The 20,125-nt window shown below is 39.8% G+C and overlaps 1 protein-coding gene across 25 annotated transcripts in view; it reads right to left on the bottom strand.

Annotated features, from left to right (window-relative positions):
* Positions 1–20,125, bottom strand: part of DTNA (dystrobrevin alpha) — a 190,657-nt gene that overhangs the window by 104,329 nt on the left and 66,203 nt on the right. The gene's annotated exons all lie outside the window — the stretch shown is intronic.

Raw genomic sequence — 20,125 nt, 5'->3', positions numbered from 1 at the left:
GTTTGGTTAGGGCTTCTGACCTGCAGTGTAATCCGCATCCTTATCTCAACTAGACTGTTAAAATAACATTGGACCACCTGGGGTATAAAGGAGACGCTCTATAGAATCCTGCAATCCAAAATATTCCACTGTATCCCATAGCAAACCCACATACGTATATAACAGGAAGGATAAAAGTACTGGATGCTGAAGTCTACCATCACCAAAGAATTCAGGATAGAAAACCAGCTCCCTTTTATTTCCCGGAGAAAGAAAGGCAATCACATCAGAGGTGTTTTGTTGTGTGGGGTGTTTTTCCTTCCAAAATGCACTCTTCAAATGAAGTGGTGGTACATTATAGCTGCCTTTTCCAAACAGCCTATTCAATTCTCAGAGTACTGATAAAGGCTCTGCTAAACTGCCATCTAGGCTGGACCTTTCGTGATGAGAGCCGCAGTCCCACCAGGAAGCGGACAAAGGGTAGGGCTGCAGCCTGTTTGCAGGGATATTCAACTTCACCCTTATGCTCTAACGTGGCCGGGAGTGACACAGATGTGTGTCGCAGGGCATTAAGTCTGAGCTAATATATCCTGCCTTTCTGCAGAGGGAACACCTTTCAGTACAGCGCTTTACAGAAGTGGCCACACAGCCTCTGATCTGGAGGTAGCTGGTGTCTTCAGAGGTGTCAGGGAAGACTCACACCTACCTAAAAAATGAGATATGCCTCAGGATACGCCAGACCCAACCTGCATCCTAATTAGACAACAAGTAGTAATATCTTTTGTACCTGGATCAGCCTTAAATCTCTGCCCATAAAAGATGAAACAGGATGCAATCCCGCTAACCCCAGCCTGAGCTCCCCACACTCCTCTCTGTTTCTAATCGAACTCACAGCAGGAGACAAATCTGCCATGGGAAATGACCAGATCTTGTAGGGCAGGGGGGTTAATAAAGCCCTCTCAAAAGACAGTATCTTTTACCAGGCAGGGCAGTTGAGGGAATACCTCAGGGCAAATACAATTTTAGATTAACTTTTAGTATCTGTAGAGTGGGTCACAGGCCATCATTTTCTCTGACTTGTGTATTCAGAATTATTCTACAAACAATGTGCAACTGGTTTTGAGACTATATATTGTTGATATTAATTGACTGAGATTGGGTTATTTTGATTTTGGCACAAGGATTACATCATCGATTACATCATCTTCTTTCAGTTCCTTGATACTTAAATATTACAGATTTTTCTCCATTTGTTAATTTCTGTTTTCATTCCACCGATATTCTCTAACATTCATGAAATAATCACTAGTCTCAGTGGTTTGCAATGATTGCTGCAAACTTTATTGAAAGCAAAAGGGGTGCAACTTTATTCTGCCTTCCCTCATACAGCCTCTTGGACAAAAATATTCCTTAACTATTGCTTTTAAATATCTACAGTGCATCCATTGGAACGTAGCTCACCTGTGAGCTTATTTACCATGTGTAAGAACTTTCCCAGTCAAAATTAAGTAAAAAAAGGTATTTTTCAAATAATGCAAATTGTTCAGCAAGTTTTCCACTCATTCCTAAAGTGTCCTTTCAGTGGGGTAAGTATCATTAACTGGTTCTCCCTGTTGTGCAGTCCATCCTCCCCTTCTTTTACTGATATTTAAATCTTCTTATCTTAAACGTCCTCTGGACCTGATGATAATTTTTCAGAATGTCATAGAATCATAGAATGGTTTGGGTTGGAAGGGACCTTAAAGATCATCTAGTTCCAACCCCCCTGCCATGGGCAGGGACACCTCCCACTAGACCAGGTTGCTCAAAGCCCCATCCAGCCTGGCCTTGAACACCTCCAGGGATGGGGCATCCACAACTTCCCTGGGCAACCTGTTCCAGTGCCTCACCACCCTCACAGGAAAGAATTTCTTTCTAGTATCTAATCTAAATCTCCCCTCTTTCAATTTAAAACCGTTACCCCTTGTCCTGTCACTACACTTCCTGACAAAGAGTCCCTCTCCAGCTCTCCTGTAGGCTCCCCTCAGCTCTTGGGCTGGCCAAGAGCATAACTGACTGCAGTCATGTTTCAGTATTTCTCCTTTTGCTTATAACGTGTCAAGTCACAGAAAAAAACCCCACAATTTGTTCTGCAGGGGAAAAGAGCTAATCACAAAGTAAATTTCAATGTTCTTTACAAAACAGAGTAAACTATCACATGCGATTTTAAAAAATATTAATGTACACTCTTCCCATAGTAGGGATTAGATTCTATTTGTCTTCTATCGATGACTTCCACTATCTTTTTCCCTTCGCTTTTCTCCCCAGGAAACAGCTCCTCCACTGCAGGTAGGGAGAACACCTACTGTGCGTCTAATTAAAATTCTTGTCACGGGCTAATTAGTAAGGTACCAATTAGCAAAGTATTAAGGCTTCAATATATTACAGACATTCCAGAGCAGAAATCATTCCAAGCATAAGGTTTCCAGCCTCTGATAAAGATACCGTGAATGTTTCATTTCTGCCAGTGTTTCAAGCTGAAAACGTTCATGACCTTAGTAGTGCTTGAAGAAAAATAAGAAATAAAGAAACAATTTGGTTTGATTTGAACTCTCTTAATTACATTTTCATCTTCATGCTTATCATGTATCAGAAGCATAGTTGGTCTATTTTTTTAATATACTTTATTTGTTTATAAAATCTGGGAGGGAATATCATATAGTATACTTAAGGTGAGAATCGAATACCTCATTTTATTTTCCTTTGCTGTTGTGCTGCTTTGATTTATAAGTACCATAATAATCTCTCTCACACATAAGTGTTTTTCTTGTTTTAGTATTTGTAGGGTAAATAGCATATTTTATTAACCCCTGTTTTACATCACCCTTCTTGTAATTAGTGTATTTCCATTTCCTGAGCTATCCGTATGCACGGCAAAGGCAATGCCTGCCACAACTAAATCCTTAGCTCCCAAAAACATCAAAAGAAGTAATTGCCTGTATACCTGGAGAAGGTGTTCCCCTCCAGAGAGTTTCATACACTTCACCAGAGACCGTAAAAAATTCCTGCCCTGACACACGCGTGTGCACAGTTTGATGGCTGTGAGAAAAGCCACCCCATTAACACTTCCATAAATCCCCATCCCATTTGTCCGTGGCGGATGAAGAGTCCCGGGGAGGCGGGAATCACGCCAGTGAGGAAAAGAGTCTGCTGAAATTGATTAATTGTGGCATGAAAAATTGATCGAGTCCCACGTGATGGCTGTGACGCAGCTGCGCGCTTGACAAAAGAGACTTTGAATCCTGACCAGTGACATTCCTGATGGTCCTTCAGGATGGATAAAAGTAGTTTTTCCCATGGAGGAAAAAGAGAAACACTTGTCTCTGCCCAAGTCCTGTCCAGCCGTGCTCGCTGCGCCTCCAAAGACCTTTAGAGCATTCTGGGATGCAACTTCCAGCTGGAAGTTTTGCTCCAGAAGACTGGTAAAACCACCAGTGAGTATCTCGACGTCACATCTGGAAAGGGTACCATCAACCAGGTTTGAGCACCCTTTATTCTGAGCAATCTGTATTTCCCTCACGAGGAAATCTTCAACTCCTGATATAATCAGCTATTTTTTTTTCTTCTATGAAATGTCAAATGTTAGATACTCGCTTTGGTATGTCTGGGAATTGGAAGTGTTAGGATGCAGAGAAACGCGCTGGTTTCTCAGTGGCTATTTTTCAGGCTGTTGACAAATCGGATGCTATTTTCTATGCAGCTGACCAATATTTAAACCCAGATTTGAGCAGAAAAAGTAACATTTTTCAGCTGCACAGGCTTCTTGTCTGCCATTGCTCGGGAGAGTTTTATCAAAATGCCCTCCATTCATAACAAACGGCTATTCCTTTTCAGGATTTATCAGCATCAGAAATTGTGATTAATGAAAATGAAGGAGCCTGCTCGGGTCTAGCTGACGGTGACCTTATGAGGATCTTAAAAGCTGTAGTCAACAGCTAGATTTGGAATGCCGTTCATGCAGGATTCATAAGAATATGAGGGAGAAAATTTTCCACAGATTTCTTCCTCTTCTCCCATTTTCTCCACATTCAGCCCTGGTAGGGGGATGTTGCTCAGCTAAGTAGAGCAGAGTTATGGCTGCTTATTTCAAAGTGAATTTGGACTGGAGAACAGAGAGTTAAAAGGGACAGTGAGTGCTGGCTAAAACTGTATTTGCAAAGTCACCAACCTCAGCAATCCTTGAAGTTAATAATGAGAATCATGAAAGCCCATTTCAGAGCCCTCTTCCCCTTAATGGATTTATTGGTGCCGTATGAATGTCTTGTTCCACATCTTCTAATGAAGCAGACCCCTAATAGGTCTCTCTCAGCTTCACATTCCAGGACTAATCTTTGGCACCATAATAAAATTGTTCAATGCTCTTTCCTGAGGCTAGGTATAATTGCATTTCACTTACAGTGCTTGTTTGTTTTTTATCTAGATGAGCTTTTTACAGTGAAGGAGGAAAATAAAAGCTGTTGCTAAGCTCATCTCCAACATGAGCCTCAGCAAGTCTGCCTCTTCTTATTTTTGTCATTTTTTTGCAACTTTAATATTACCAAAAAAAATTGATATTATCTCTTGATTTATTCACTTAGCAAAATGTGCCTTTTGTTTTTAAGAAAGAATTTTCCAACAGATTTTTCATCAGTTCCCCCTTTGGGACCTTCATATCCCTAGCAGAACACTGTCAAAAAATGCCTAATAAGGCACCCACTGCAACTCATTTTCATAACACTCAGTCTTCAAGGAAGTCTGAACGCTATGCAAATCCTATCTGTGAGGCCTAAAAAACAAATTGTGAAGAGGTTCATCACTAAAGGAAAAAAGGGCAGTTTGAAGATAGAAAACATGAGAGTCAAAATAGACTAATTTCATATTTAATACTGTACAGAATCAGAACTTTATCAGAGGATGCCGCGAGTGTTTGGCTTCAGGGAATAAAGGAACCACCAGTCGTTTTCCACGTGCACCAGGCATTATCAAGTTTAGGAACTAAAAACGTTATTAACTATACCAAAATATATCCCAAAATCTTTGTTTTTCTGCTTTTTATGGATGCCTGTAGAGTGTAATTTTCAGCTTTCCTCTGCAACACAAAGGAATACTTCTCTTGTACAGCAGAGAATCTCACTCCTCCAGACATGAAAGACATTTGAGAAAACCAGTACTTGAGGCTTACAATGTGTATGTGAAACTTTACAAAACTGTCTTACAAGAGTTGCTTAGATATATTTTTCCAACCATACTTTTTCAGAGTCAGGCTTCCTGGCACATGGAAAGAAAGCTAACAGTCAGTGCTTCAAATACATTTTCACCCATTGAGAGTATCAAGCCATCCAATAAAGTAATTTTGGTCAGCTCCAAAAAACTTTTCTCCAGTGCGTCATTGCCATCACTTCTGATAAACAGTTCTGATAAACAGTAGAGATTGATTGTAGGTAACTGGCACAGATGCAAATACAGCTCTTCAAATCTCTGCTCAAACGCTATTTGAAAATTATATTTTGTCTAAGTCTTATTAAATATATTAAAACAAATAAAGCAGATATTGATTTCCTTTACACTCATGCACAGTGTTTCAGAGCCTTAGTTCAGCTGAGGGGCAGTTAGAAAAGTCATTTTTTGTTTGTTACACTCAAAACATATTCCAGAAAAAGAAGAAAACCCCAAAACTCAGACACCAAAGTTGATGATATACCATGCCAAATCTGCTTGTTTGATGTGTTTATCTGTTGACGGAGTTTTGCCGTGCCCTCACCAGGGAGCTGTATTTCACCCAAACTATACTCTTTCCTTCAACTCATGTTTGGATTTTTTAAATTATTTTTCTAAAAAAAGATCATCAATAAAGTATTGATCACCTTTAAATGCTCAAATTTGCAATTCTACTTCTTTCAGTTAGTTTGACAAAGAATAATTCATAGGGTAAACTGCAATGAAACTAAAGGGATAACAGTTATAAGGACTTCATCACGGGAAGCATGTAATTGATACTCTTGATGCTTTGGTACTCTGGTCTTCTCTCAGGTCTTTTTATTTGCCATTGCAGAGGCACAAAGGAGGTTGCAGGATTTCACGTATAATTAAACTCCTACTTAGTCAAACGGATCTTTTAGTTCTTCTTGTGCTGCCATAATTAAACCCACATTCATTTGAGTAAGCTGTCAGTGATACAATTGTGTTGGGAAGCATTTCCTGGCTTCTGCCAATTTTAATAATACAAGTTGTCAGTTTTTGTAAACAGGGATTTGATGATTGTTTGCTGCAGGGCAGTAGGTACTTTCTTCTTCTTGGAATTATAAAAACATCTAAATAAGCCAAATGTTAGCTGTGGGAGAAGACACATTCCTAAGCAGCTGAAATTATTGAGCTGCTTTACATGTAATGTGAAAATCTTCCACTAAAATTAAGTATTGTTGGGTAGTAAACAAATTAGTTAATAGAAAGGCTGTTGGATTTTGTCACCTTACCTGATCAACAGTTTCAGCATCCAAAAATTAATTGAATAGTCATTGATTTACACAAGTTGAAAAATCCTTATCAGCTAAGAAGAGTTTTACATTATTCAACTGAGAACCAAGAAGAATTTAAACTTTTTCATCCTTATGTTTGAAATAGACTCCTTTGGCCTTTTTCCACTTTCTAACTTTCTGAAATATTGTAACAGATTAATGAAAAATTAGTCTGAATTATATCTAAACAACACAGCTAAAAAAAGAACCTTTAAAAACTTTCCCATGGGAATCTAAGTCTCTCCAGATGTAATCGGGGGAAAGGTGGAAAATAAATTACAAATTAAAGAGTGATGAGGTACTGATGAAACCGTTCACGCATATTCTTTCATAGTGATAGCTGTTCATTTGTCTTAAATTTCAGTGAGAACGGGCACTAGGACAGAGGAATGGCACTAGGATGGGAATTAAGAAATGTATGAGCATACTTCAGCTAAGTATACCTTCTGAGACAAAAAAAGCTTTGATTACTGAGCCTGTGTGAATCTCATGCTGAGAGAAATCAGATCCTTAATGCAAGTAAGAGCAGCCTGCAGGCTGATCTAATTAATATCTGAAGAAGGCATTTTTAGCAATTAGCTATTGTCAGAGAATAAGAAAATGGGAGATTTTTCTCTCTTTTACCTGGCCACATCCCTTCTGTGATGGGATATGATTCTCTGATGCCTTGGGTGAAAGTGATACAACTTGATCATTTTGGTGGCTGCGTTCAATTGAAGATTCTTTCAAACCAGATGCCAACTTGTTCTTTTTAATTGTTTTCAGGTACCAGATCACATTGGAGGACACACGACTAAGTCTCTAAGTTTGCGGTGGGGAAAAAAAGTTCCATGTGCAGTGTTAAAATGATTTCACTTGGCAGCCTCAGCTATAATAGTTCAGTCCTCAAGACATTCAGTTAAGACACTAACTGTCCCAAAGTCAGAATGATTAAAATCAGTGCCTGTACATTCTCGTTCCATAACTCTCTGCCTGCACACCCATGAATAATCACCTAAGCAGTACAGCAACATGATCATTATACCCAACAGAAACAGCACAGGTAGGCTGGCAGTACCATGTGATAACAGAAGAAACAGCAGGAAAAAATCAAGCAACAAGATGCCTAAATTTGTAAAAACTTAAGTGACACGAAACTACAGGCCGATACAAACTTTCTGAGCCTTGTAATGGTGAATACCTAGGAAAGGCAAACTCCTGTGGGCTCCAGTTCAACAAAAGCTTTCTTTAATCTGTCCTTATTCTGCAAAGCCTTTACACATGGACTGGACTCAAAGCATATGCCTGAATTCCATCGTGCTGACTGTGCTGATGAGGAACGGATTGCTGAACCAGCCTCAAAGGTTTCTCTATTTAGTCTTTAATAAAAGTCTAACAAAAAGGACAGCCCACAAGCAGTGTATCTAAAAGGGAATGTACTTGGAAATGGCACTTGAAGGAGGAGGTAGAATATCTCCCAACACACAATAATCTTTAGTCGTGTGGAGAGATATATCTAATAGAGAGCATACCTCCTCCACACATGATGTGGAAGTTTACAGAGTACTGCGGTCACTTGAAAAGCAAAAGGAATTGTAGAACTAAAGAGAAGGGTGTAAGAAGCACAAGAACTTTTCCCCCTTTCACCCTTCTCCTCTTTATTATTTGGATGTATGTTGAGATGCTTTTCAGGACACTCATAAAAAAATGAACTTTGAGGAGAACTACATTTTATGTCAGGCCACACACTGCTGGTTATTCCTCAAGTATCCCACCACAGAAGGTGAGCACAAGCTTTTCTGTTACAGAACTGTCTTTGATGCAAATGTATCATGTCTTTGTCTCACAGCAAATTTCGGACTCCCGTTGCTGGCCTGCTTTCACACAACATTATTATACTCTTTCACATTAGTCTAGATAATCCATTTCAGTGATTAATAAGCTGCAGCTATTTATTAGGAGCTGGGATTTTTGCAAAACTATCCATTTAATAAATAGTAAGTCAGGCATCTTATGTCCTCGCTACAACATCCATAGGTTAGACACAAGGCTGTGAAGGGTCGTAATAACTTTAAACAATTAGAAAAAAAACCCCACTCCTATTTCAACAGGTAAAGGACAACAGGAAACAGAAGCAAATGCAAACATAAAATAATGGACAGCTTGATACACACTATCAGCTAGTTTATTTTCTCAAAAAACCTAATATACCAAATTACTTTTAACCAAATTAAAATCTGACATTATTTTATTAGGCAATACCATTATTACAATAGCGTACAGAAGAAAATGAAATACAGTATAATTATGTAGCAAATAGTCTCATACACTAAGCCAGAACAGAAGGCTAATGTTTGAAATACTGAATGTAAAGATAATGGCTGCTGATGCTTGTAAATGGACATAGCAGAACCAGGCCAGTTTGTATGATTCACTGATCCTGTTCTTTCCGCTCAGATATGCACAACACCTCTAACACTGGTTGGACCCTGCTGTTGTACATGCAAAAGATGCTTGAAGAGGAACATTTTTAATAAAACACTATTAATCATATTGTGAAAGAACATTTAGGTGATAAAAATCCCTCCAAGGCAGCATAAAGATTTCAGTTGGTATAAATTTATTTGTAAGCAGACTTTCAGACTGGAGAAATTTCCGTGTCCTGAATTAACCTTTCCAATGGTGAGGAGGGAATGTGAAGAAAGCCAAGGGGAGCACAGGAAAGCCCAAAAGAAGCACAGCTATCAAACTGGCAGCTATCGCTCCAAAGATTCCTGATATGCTTTGAAATCCCTAAATGGTTGTTAAAAGACATTTTTCTTCATGTAAAATGAAGTAAATAGATTCTTAGAAACACGTATCTTAGGGGTAGTCAATACAGAAGACACACTCCTACGCAACCATTGCTCTAGGATGCACAGAATGCATCAACTTTTGTGGGAAACTTGCTTTTGTAGCATTAAGAACAGGTTACAAGAGATGCCAAAACAGTCATGACATGGTCACATAGCACTTCACATCTCTATGTGCTTCTGTCATGATCCGCCAAAGACTAAACTTCCTGAAACCAATTTTTCAACACCCCCTTCCTCTGCAAAGGTGTCATTTTCCTTCTGTTTCTGCTGAGGTCTATTACTCTACATACATTTACTACAAAACCCACAGTTTACATTTAAATGCAGACATAAAGCCATAATGGAAGATGAGCAGAGGGCCATGAAGATGAGCAGAGGGCTGGAGGACTTCTCCTATGAAGAAAGGCTGAGACGTTTGGGGATGTTCAGTCTGGAGAAGAGAAGACTCCAGGGAGACCTTCTAGCAGCCTTCCACTACCTAGAGAGTATCAAGCCATCCAATAAAGTAATTTTGGTCAGCTCCAAAAAACTTTTCTCCAGTGCGTCATTGCCATCACTTCTGATAAACAGTTCTGATAAACAGTAGAGATTGATTGTAGGTAACTGGCACAGATGCAAATACAGCTCTTCAAATCTCTGCTCAAACGCTATTTGAAAATTATATTTTGTCTAAGTCTTATTAAATATATTAAAACAAATAAAGCAGATATTGATTTCCTTTACACTCATGCACAGTGTTTCAGAGCCTTAGTTCAGCTGAGGGGCAGTTAGAAAAGTCATTTTTTGTTTGTTACACTCAAAACATATTCCAGAAAAAGAAGAAAACCCCAAAACTCAGACACCAAAGTTGATGATATACCATGCCAAATCTGCTTGTTTGATGTGTTTATCTGTTGACGGAGTTTTGCCGTGCCCTCACCAGGGAGCTGTATTTCACCCAAACTATACTCTTTCCTTCAACTCATGTTTGGATTTTTTAAATTATTTTTCTAAAAAAAGATCATCAATAAAGTATTGATCACCTTTAAATGCTCAAATTTGCAATTCTACTTCTTTCAGTTAGTTTGACAAAGAATAATTCATAGGGTAAACTGCAATGAAACTAAAGGGATAACAGTTATAAGGACTTCATCACGGGAAGCATGTAATTGATACTCTTGATGCTTTGGTACTCTGGTCTTCTCTCAGGTCTTTTTATTTGCCATTGCAGAGGCACAAAGGAGGTTGCAGGATTTCACGTATAATTAAACTCCTACTTAGTCAAACGGATCTTTTAGTTCTTCTTGTGCTGCCATAATTAAACCCACATTCATTTGAGTAAGCTGTCAGTGATACAATTGTGTTGGGAAGCATTTCCTGGCTTCTGCCAATTTTAATAATACAAGTTGTCAGTTTTTGTAAACAGGGATTTGATGATTGTTTGCTGCAGGGCAGTAGGTACTTTCTTCTTCTTGGAATTATAAAAACATCTAAATAAGCCAAATGTTAGCTGTGGGAGAAGACACATTCCTAAGCAGCTGAAATTATTGAGCTGCTTTACATGTAATGTGAAAATCTTCCACTAAAATTAAGTATTGTTGGGTAGTAAACAAATTAGTTAATAGAAAGGCTGTTGGATTTTGTCACCTTACCTGATCAACAGTTTCAGCATCCAAAAATTAATTGAATAGTCATTGATTTACACAAGTTGAAAAATCCTTATCAGCTAAGAAGAGTTTTACATTATTCAACTGAGAACCAAGAAGAATTTAAACTTTTTCATCCTTATGTTTGAAATAGACTCCTTTGGCCTTTTTCCACTTTCTAACTTTCTGAAATATTGTAACAGATTAATGAAAAATTAGTCTGAATTATATCTAAACAACACAGCTAAAAAAAGAACCTTTAAAAACTTTCCCATGGGAATCTAAGTCTCTCCAGATGTAATCGGGGGAAAGGTGGAAAATAAATTACAAATTAAAGAGTGATGAGGTACTGATGAAACCGTTCACGCATATTCTTTCATAGTGATAGCTGTTCATTTGTCTTAAATTTCAGTGAGAACGGGCACTAGGACAGAGGAATGGCACTAGGATGGGAATTAAGAAATGTATGAGCATACTTCAGCTAAGTATACCTTCTGAGACAAAAAAAGCTTTGATTACTGAGCCTGTGTGAATCTCATGCTGAGAGAAATCAGATCCTTAATGCAAGTAAGAGCAGCCTGCAGGCTGATCTAATTAATATCTGAAGAAGGCATTTTTAGCAATTAGCTATTGTCAGAGAATAAGAAAATGGGAGATTTTTCTCTCTTTTACCTGGCCACATCCCTTCTGTGATGGGATATGATTCTCTGATGCCTTGGGTGAAAGTGATACAACTTGATCATTTTGGTGGCTGCGTTCAATTGAAGATTCTTTCAAACCAGATGCCAACTTGTTCTTTTTAATTGTTTTCAGGTACCAGATCACATTGGAGGACACACGACTAAGTCTCTAAGTTTGCGGTGGGGAAAAAAAGTTCCATGTGCAGTGTTAAAATGATTTCACTTGGCAGCCTCAGCTATAATAGTTCAGTCCTCAAGACATTCAGTTAAGACACTAACTGTCCCAAAGTCAGAATGATTAAAATCAGTGCCTGTACATTCTCGTTCCATAACTCTCTGCCTGCACACCCATGAATAATCACCTAAGCAGTACAGCAACATGATCATTATACCCAACAGAAACAGCACAGGTAGGCTGGCAGTACCATGTGATAACAGAAGAAACAGCAGGAAAAAATCAAGCAACAAGATGCCTAAATTTGTAAAAACTTAAGTGACACGAAACTACAGGCCGATACAAACTTTCTGAGCCTTGTAATGGTGAATACCTAGGAAAGGCAAACTCCTGTGGGCTCCAGTTCAACAAAAGCTTTCTTTAATCTGTCCTTATTCTGCAAAGCCTTTACACATGGACTGGACTCAAAGCATATGCCTGAATTCCATCGTGCTGACTGTGCTGATGAGGAACGGATTGCTGAACCAGCCTCAAAGGTTTCTCTATTTAGTCTTTAATAAAAGTCTAACAAAAAGGACAGCCCACAAGCAGTGTATCTAAAAGGGAATGTACTTGGAAATGGCACTTGAAGGAGGAGGTAGAATATCTCCCAACACACAATAATCTTTAGTCGTGTGGAGAGATATATCTAATAGAGAGCGTACCTCCTCCACACATGATGTGGAAGTTTACAGAGTACTGCGGTCACTTGAAAAGCAAAAGGAATTGTAGAACTAAAGAGAAGGGTGTAAGAAGCACAAGAACTTTTCCCCCTTTCACCCTTCTCCTCTTTATTATTTGGATGTATGTTGAGATGCTTTTCAGGACACTCATAAAAAAATGAACTTTGAGGAGAACTACATTTTATGTCAGGCCACACACTGCTGGTTATTCCTCAAGTATCCCACCACAGAAGGTGAGCACAAGCTTTTCTGTTACAGAACTGTCTTTGATGCAAATGTATCATGTCTTTGTCTCACAGCAAATTTCGGACTCCCGTTGCTGGCCTGCTTTCACACAACATTATTATACTCTTTCACATTAGTCTAGATAATCCATTTCAGTGATTAATAAGCTGCAGCTATTTATTAGGAGCTGGGATTTTTGCAAAACTATCCATTTAATAAATAGTAAGTCAGGCATCTTATGTCCTCGCTACAACATCCATAGGTTAGACACAAGGCTGTGAAGGGTCGTAATAACTTTAAACAATTAGAAAAAAAACCCCACTCCTATTTCAACAGGTAAAGGACAACAGGAAACAGAAGCAAATGCAAACATAAAATAATGGACAGCTTGATACACACTATCAGCTAGTTTATTTTCTCAAAAAACCTAATATACCAAATTACTTTTAACCAAATTAAAATCTGACATTATTTTATTAGGCAATACCATTATTACAATAGCGTACAGAAGAAAATGAAATACAGTATAATTATGTAGCAAATAGTCTCATACACTAAGCCAGAACAGAAGGGTAATGTTTGAAATACTGAATGTAAAGATAATGGCTGCTGATGCTTGTAAATGGACACAGCAGAACCAGGCCAGTTTGTATGATTCACTGATCCTGTTCTTTCCGCTCAGATATGCACAACACCTCTAACACTGGTTGGACCCTGCTGTTGTACATGCAAAAGATGCTTGAAGAGGAACATTTTTAATAAAACACTATTAATCATATTGTGAAAGAACATTTAGGTGATAAAAATCCCTCCAAGGCAGCATAAAGATTTCAGTTGGTATAAATTTATTTGTAAGCAGACTTTCAGACTGGAGAAATTTCCGTGTCCTGAATTAACCTTTCCAATGGTGAGGAGGGAATGTGAAGAAAGCCAAGGGGAGCACAGGAAAGCCCAAAAGAAGCACAGCTATCAAACTGGCAGCTATCGCTCCAAAGATTCCTGATATGCTTTGAAATCCCTAAATGGTTGTTAAAAGACATTTTTCTTCATGTAAAATGAAGTAAATAGATTCTTAGAAACACGTATCTTAGGGGTAGTCAATACAGAAGACACACTCCTACGCAACCATTGCTCTAGGATGCACAGAATGCATCAACTTTTGTGGGAAACTTGCTTTTGTAGCATTAAGAACAGGTTACAAGAGATGCCAAAACAGTCGTGACATGGTCACATAGCACTTCACATCTCTATGTGCTTCTGTCATGATCCGCCAAAGACTAAACTTCCTGAAACCAATTTTTCAACACCCCCTTCCTCTGCAAAGGTGTCATTTTCCTTCTGTTTCTGCTGAGGTCTATTACTCTACATACATTTACTACAAAACCCACAGTTTACATTTAAATGCAGACATAAAGCCATAATGGAAGATGAGCAGAGGGCCATGAAGATGAGCAGAGGGCTGGAGGACTTCTCCTATGAAGAAAGGCTGAGACGTTTGGGGATGTTCAGTCTGGAGAAGAGAAGACTCCAGGGAGACCTTCTAGCAGCCTTCCACTACCTAAAGGGTGCCTATAGAAGAGATGGGGAGGGACTCTTTGTCAGGAAGTGTAGTGATACGACGAGCGGTAATGGTTTTAAACTGAAAGAGGGGAGATTTAGATTGGATTTTAGGAAGAAATTCTTTCCTGTGAGTGTGGTGAGACACTGGAACAGGTTGTCCAGTGAAGTTGAGGATGCCCCATCCCTGGAAGTGTTCAAGGCCAGGCTGAACGGGGCTTTGACCAACCCGGTCTAGTTGGGTGGTGTAACCTCACTAGGCTTGAATTTTGACAAGAAAACGTATTTGAAGTGACTGTCACAGGTGAGAGGCAGATTTACCCAGGTAATTACAACCAGCAGGCAGCTGCAGACCACTTCCTCCCTCAGGGGCACTGGCGAGAACTAGCCTTCTGCTGAGCCAGCAGCCAGCTCGCTGGTGTGATGCTCCGACCACACGCCAAATGACCGCTTTCAAAGCAGCAACCAGTCTACTTCAAAGAACGACAGAAACTGAAAGTCTGCGTTAGTTAGAAGTGCCACACCACCGCCTTGACAAAACCACATCCAATTTGAACCCTGCTGGCAGGTGGAACCAGCCCTTAAGTTGGTCCAGAGGCACCCAAATTGAAGTAGTTTAAGCTGGTAATAGGCAGATTTGAATTAAGCTGCCTAATGATATTTGAACATGAGAATAAGTACATTTGCATCTCAGGTGTCACTTGCCCAGTTCTGAGACCGTGTCTAATACTCTTCTGAGTATTTTTGATCAGCCTTATCAAGTGCACCACATCAGAGAAGGAAGCAAGAGACCTTCTCCCTTCATTTGGCTCTAGTTCAGCCACACTCATCTGCTAGAGTCTGGTTTAGGCACCAAGTTGTCTGGAAGCTATTGACAGAGCAGAAGGACTGAGGAGGAGAGATGGGGAAATAGTCAGAGGGTGGAGACAGGAGGGTCTGATTTCTGGGAAGAGAATTACATCAAATCTATACACTTTTGTTAAATGCTGATGAGCCGGGAATTAAATAGCTATCTGCTTTTCATGTTGAGGACAGAATTATTAGGTGTGATACAAAGGGTTTAATTTGGAATAAAAGGAATGATACTTAAACACAGAAAATGTAAATGTCTGATCTTGACAGGATCTTTCACTTCAGAACTCTGAAGTGAAAGATGTATTGGGTTGTGGACACTCAAGAGATGTAGTGAATGCCTTACAGTCTGGTGTCCTTCTGATGTGAGGAGAAACAATGGCCAGCCTTGCTCTGCTGGCACGAGGCACTGTTATGAAGTACTGGCTTTGAAGAGCTCGGGACCAAATTAGAGCCAGGTAGCCCAGTCAAAACCATTCAGGATCAGAAACCTGAGAAGCAAGAACAAGGCCAGGTCTGGGGGCAAACGTGGTCAGAGGTGGGGCTCTGCATCAGGAAACCAAGTGCATCTTGTGTAGCAGGACGCCGAGTAAGAGCAAGACAGAGCTGCAGTGAAGTCAGCAGGAGAAGCAAAAGCATTTCAGTAGAGCAGAACCAGGTCTATGCAGAAAAGGGACAGGACTAAGAAGTGAGATGAATTAACACCACATAAGACACCGAGCAGCCAAGAAAAACCCATGAGATAATCTGCAATAACTTCTGGTTCTTGCAGATAACCAGAAGGAGCTTCTCCCAACCTATCTGGCCTGTTCCATCAAGGATACAGCCAGTTGCATGGCCGTGGGTCTTAGAGAGGCTCTGTCTCAGCTGACCAGGGCTTTTTGTTGTCCCTTGGCCAAGGTGCTTTCAGGAAGACAGTGTCCTTCCAGTTGGGTAGGCTGCCACCGTGTTTTGCTGCTGATTTCCCACAGCAGAGCTTGCCTTCCCTCTTCACCTCTCCCACTTTTGTATGGGGCAGTGGCACTTCCCCACATCCATTGCTTTCTCCCCGGGAGATCCCACTTGGGAAGGGCTGGAGCTGACCTGGAGGGTGCAGGAAGCCTGACAACACAATGGAAAGTCCTTCTCAAGCACCACCTGAAGGACCTGAAATACCCCAGTCCAGCTTGGCTTTTTAGCTCAAAAATTTCCATTTCCAAACCCTGGAGAGACAAAGGATCATTCTGTCTTTTCAATCCATTGCCTATTGATTCAGGTTATCAGTTACCTCAACTCTGTTTCAGATCTTCTAATACCTGCATTTCTCCACAGATGCCCAGAGGCAAAGGGTACTTAGGAATAAGAGGTGTGAATTCATTTCCAGAGGCACTGAAACAGATTTAACAAAATCTATTGGGTAAATATTTAGCTGCAGGCCTGGTTCTAAGCAAGCCTGTGGAAGTGTGGTTTTACAACACAAATGAGTTGAAAAGGGGACTTGAAAGAGCCAGAGAGGCTTTTTCTCCAGTTGCTTACAATTTTATGTTATTTATTTTATTTACAGTTTTGCTATTCAATCCTATTTGTACAGCAGCCAGAGGACAAATACCTTTGCTTGAAACTGACTTATGTGCTGTAAAGTATTGAAATATTTGGCAAAGGCCTTTTGGTGGTGTTCCTTGTTTTTCCACAGCTGAGGAGAAGCACTGAAAGGATATCCACTGGCAGTCTCCAACTGCTGGGAGGTTTTTTTTTGTATCAAGTGCCAGTCATTCCTCACGATACCAGCAACAGGCTATTTAAGGTTGTATCATCTGACGCACAACAGCACAGAGATTTGGGTGAGGGAGAGGAATACTACAGGGTAGCACTTCTGAAGGTAAGCAATTGGATGCCACTCATATGAGCTGGGCTTCCCAGAGCAGAAGCCCCAAAGGGTCCACAAGAAGCCAAGATGGAGCAGAGCCTACTCAGAAGTAACAGCTACCCTGGAAGGCTTTCAAATACGTAGTTTCTGATAGAGTCAAGTCTCCCTGAGAAGGTTTTATCATAGCCGTCATGGTGCTATAAATAACCTGCAGCATTAATAAGGTCAACATAATGAGGGCAAAACAACCCCTAACAGGATCCTTTCAAACTTCATCTAAGATGTTGAATTACAAAGAAAGCCAATGTGGACTTTTGAAAATCATGTTAGCTGTAAAAGGGAAATACTCCAGATTGAGACACGAATAGCTAAATTTTGTTTCTTCTGAAAGATGTGCTGAATGTGTACTGACTAAAATGGTCAGTGTCTTGAGGCGGAGACTAGAAATCATTAAAAAACTTTACACTTTCTAAGATTATCGATTTATAAAACTGTGAAACTGCATACACATAAAGATGATTAACACACTTAAAAAAGTTAAGAGAATCAACATTTTAAAGCCCCTGGAAGTTGCTGCATCTGCCAGCAACAGTTGATGGCATCAGCTGCACTCTTGAACAATCTAGGATCCGAAAACTTGGATCCTAGAACAGTTTTATGTGAGCTACTCTGAAACGGATCTGAGCACCAAATCCAATGCTTCATATGTTAATATGAAGCGTTGAATTTTTCTGTTCACTTCTCACATTTCAACAGAAAAGCTAAGTACAAACATTTTTCAAGAAGCACACCTTTTCAGACTTGAATAATATATTTGCTGGGATCAAAAAGACACGTCACATAATCTTTGTCTTGACAGCTCAGCTTTTGATATGGCGAAGGATTTGAAAAAAAACCCAAATACAGTACTGTCTTAAATGTCCAAAGAAAAGCTGTTCCCATTCTCCTCATGCACACCAAACAAACAGAGATCACATCTGCACACATTTGGTTACACCGGGATAAAAGCGAGTTTGCTTTATATTTGTTTCCCTGGTATTGCAAACACTCACTGTAAAACAGATAACACCTGAATGTATATGGGATAGAAAACCTTTTCAAGATTAAACCTTTTAAGCTTGCTGCGGGCAACAGCTACTCTGTATAATCTTTTCTGCTATAACCCTATCCATGAAAATAGATTTCTGCACAGATTTCCTGTCCTTTCAGGCAAGACACAGCATCTCTGTCCTGGTACAAAGGTGTCTTACTGGTTCTTGAAGTCATGGATCTACCTACAACAAATGCAAGCTTCAGTATATGCATCAGTTTATGCTGATATTGATGGGGAAAAGTACACATTGGGAAAGAAAGGGACTTCAGCTTACACTTCGCACACTTTTTACAGGGTGATTTTAAAAACAAAGATGTCATTTATTTATTTTTTTTTTCAGTAAACAGTTCTCTCGTATTTGAGGCAGGTAATTGTGTGGGAAAGTAAATGTTTGCTCTTTGAAGTAAAGGATTTAGACTTTTTCAGGGTCTGGGCCAAAGTTTTCCCCTGAAAGATGAAGAGCAGACACTTAAGAGATTTGCGTTTGAGGGCTCCTGGCCATAGTTACCATGAGTGCTGGAGCAAAATATTGTGGCAAATTTCTCTTGGCTGGAACAAACGCTGCAAATTTTATCTTGAAAACATGGCATCCTGGTATGAGCCCTGCTTCTTCCTTAAGGATGTCCACTGTAAGATGCAATACCACTTGCCCCGTTGCTTGCAGGGCCCCAGGCAACCTCCCTCAGGATCAACACCTGGAACAAGACAGACCTGACAGTGGTCCCTGCTCCTCAAAATTTCTGCCACACAGAGAGGGCAAAACAAACATCTGCCCGTGGAAACAAGCACTTCTAAAAGTCAGAAGTCATTTACTGTGAGTATTGCTACGGCGTAGCTTGCCGCAGACTTACTCCCTTGAGTCGATATCCAAGATATTAAGTTGCCATAACAATACACCTCCCCAAATGCAGCCTGCACACCGTCTGACGGAAAATGTCTTGCACTGAACTCGACAGCCTCAGTAAATATGTCTGAAATTTCTCCTAACAACACCGGGAGTTGAAGCCTGTTGAAATCTACCTGAAGTTTTTTGTTTATTTTTTTTCCCCTGCAGCCCTGTGAAGTGAAACACCCTCCAGTTTGGTAACTCCAGGCACTGGCTGAGGTAGCAGCTTTACTGCTTCCCCAGGGCTGCCATGCCACCTCTCCTAAAGGCTGGGAGCTTTTAACCGGCTCTTTTCCAGCAGAGTACCTTCAGAGCAGAAAAGGGAATAGGAAGGGCGCATATGTCTGCATGGGAAAGAAGCAAAAGCTCTTAATCTCCTATATTAAATAGTTTAATCCCAGTTCCACTTACACCAATGGAAAGCCTTTCATTGACTTCAGTAAGAATGATGTCAATTTTGCCAAGATTTTACCTGTGTTTAATTTTAGCCATAACAGCTTGTGTTTTCAGAAGTAACCTGTGATTTAGGATACCTCTATTTCTGGATACATTCTAAGATGTCCATTAGGTGTCTGCCTTTCACAAAGGAAGAGTTCTCATTCTACCCCCAAAAATCAAGTTGGGCAATGAAAATAAATATCACCTTTTGAAAACAAAGCCTAGTCTGTATGTTTGTCTATTCTGTAGTGTTGCAGTGTTAAAATTAGAATGCTGCAAGGTTAAATTGCAAAGTGAAGGGAATCACAATCAAGGGGGAGTCAAGACAACACAACAGCAACATCAGAAATAACAATTGATAAACGGTGAATGACGGCAATGTGTGGATCAACAGTCTTCTGTTATTTAATTACTGCAGGAGTCTCAATGAAAAAGGTGGCATTTGTTAGAATCCACACAATCGTGTTCACTCTTAAGTGGCAGATGGGAAATACTGATGAGAGATTTTATGCATCATTATATCAGCTCATTTTTCCCACATCTTTATCCACTTTAGATAATTTTGGATTTAAAATTATTATATTTAATTATATGCTGTTTTACAAAGATAGGAAATTAACCTAATGCCCTTGATGTAATAACTTCAGTCACTGATTCCAGTGAACGTAATCTATCCTTTA

The sequence above is a fragment of the Calidris pugnax genome, unplaced genomic scaffold (assembly GCF_001431845.1).
Source record: "Calidris pugnax isolate Ruff unplaced genomic scaffold, ASM143184v1 scaffold51, whole genome shotgun sequence".
NCBI classification, from domain to species: domain Eukaryota; kingdom Metazoa; phylum Chordata; class Aves; order Charadriiformes; family Scolopacidae; genus Calidris; species Calidris pugnax.
This window is presented reverse-complemented; position numbering and strand designations above follow the sequence as displayed.